This window comes from Octodon degus, unplaced genomic scaffold (assembly GCF_000260255.1).
Source record: "Octodon degus isolate 3935 unplaced genomic scaffold, OctDeg1.0 scaffold00079, whole genome shotgun sequence".
In the NCBI taxonomy this organism is placed as follows: Eukaryota; Metazoa; Chordata; class Mammalia; order Rodentia; family Octodontidae; genus Octodon; species Octodon degus.
In genome coordinates this window covers 7,021,544-7,023,281 of record NW_004524655.1, presented here as the reverse complement: position 1 = coordinate 7,023,281, position 1,738 = coordinate 7,021,544, and the positions used below count along the sequence as shown (strand labels likewise).

At 39.5% G+C, this 1,738-nt stretch overlaps 1 protein-coding gene across 1 annotated transcript in view; it reads right to left on the bottom strand.

Moving 5' to 3' along the window:
- The window catches only part of LOC101573484 (piwi-like protein 3), a 62,055-nt gene that overhangs the window by 19,688 nt on the left and 40,629 nt on the right, over nt 1-1,738 (bottom strand). The gene's annotated exons all lie outside the window — the stretch shown is intronic.

Sequence of the window (1,738 nt, the reverse complement as noted above, 5' to 3'; positions counted from 1 at the left end):
TTTTTTTCTTTCTTTAAAATAAAAATAACTGATGTCAAAAAAAAATTACTTCTCTATAAATGACACTGCCATGAAAATGAGAAGACAATCCACAGACTACAAGAAAATATTTGCAAAAGTCATACTTGATAAAAGACTGCCATCTAAACCATGCTAAGAACCCTTAAACGTGGTGTAATGGTGCACACCTGTAATCCCAGCACTTGGGAGCTGGGACAGGGCTATCACCACAAATTCAAGGACAGCCTAAACCATACAGCAAGACCCCCATCTCAAAAACAAAGACAAAAAAAGGAACTCTTAAAACTCAAGAATAAGAAAGTGAACAACTTGATTTGCTTGTGTGATTTTTGAGACAAGGTCTCACTATGTAGTTCAGGCTGGGCTTAAACTCATTATTCCAAGTATCCTTGAACTCATAACGAACCTCCTGCCTCAGCCTCCTGAGTGCTAAGATTCAGGACTGTGCCATGATGTCCAGCAACAATCTGATTTTAAAATTCTGTTCTGTGGTATCTATTCAAATGTGTTGAAAATTTACACACACACACATACACACACACACACACACACACACACACACACACACACCTGCACAGGGATACCTACAGAAGTTTTATTCAAAACTATGAAAATTCAGAAGTAAGCAAGATGTCATTCATTCAGTAGATGAATGGATAAACTGTAGTATATCTAGACAGTGGAGTATCATTCAGCACTAAAGTGCTACCCCTGGATGCCGTGACTCACACCTATAATCCCAGATACTCAGGGGGCTCAGGCAGGAGGATTGCAAGTTCAAGGCCAGCCCAGGTAATGCAGTGATGAAATGCTTGCCTAGCATGAATGAACTCTCTGTTCAATCTGCAATACAGAAAAGTAAATGAAAAAGGAGGGGGAAAAAGAAGGTGAAAGAAGAAGAAGAAAGAGGACAAAGAGGGAGGAAGAGAAACAGGAAAAAGAGGAAGAGGCTAAATAGGAAGGAAGAGGAAAAAGAGAAGGAAAAGAAAGGAGTAAAAGGGGAAACGGAGAGGGATAAGAAGGGAAAGGGACTTGAGAAAGAGATGAACATGAGAGGGAGAAGGGAAATAGCAGGAGAAAAGGGAGCAGGAGTCAGAGAGAAGGGCGAAATAGCAAAGGAAGTGGGGGCAGAAGAGGAGAGGAGAGGGAATGAGCTACCAAGGCATGGAAGAACCTCAAATGTGCATCATTAGCTGAAGGAAGCCAATCTGAAAAGGCTACACACTGTATACTTCCAAATACATGACACCCAAGAAAAGGCAAAACTGGAGACAATAAATGTAGCACTCGGGCAGGGCAGACAACAAGAAGCTATGCACACTTGGAAGGCAAGGAGCATCTGGAAATTCTCCATCTTCCTCTTCATTTTGCTGTGAACCTGAATTTGTTTTAAAAGAGACTTCAATTCTTAGAGCAAAGTTTAACTTTTGAAAGTATGACTGGGACCTAGTTCTTAATACTCTCCATATTCAAGTTGTTAATTCTTATGCCTTTTCCAGTGTGTATCATAACAGCCATAAATTATAAATCATAAAATGCTATTTTAATATTCATTGCTATTTTAATATTTGTTTACAGAGAAGCCAGCTTGTTTACATGCTTATTCCATGACTGCTTGCCCTAAGCAGAAAGTGCCTTTCAGGATCTATTTTTGGAGGTTTATTACGTATGTCTGGTTCTCAATTCCAACAGTCTAATGAAGATCTAAATAAAATAC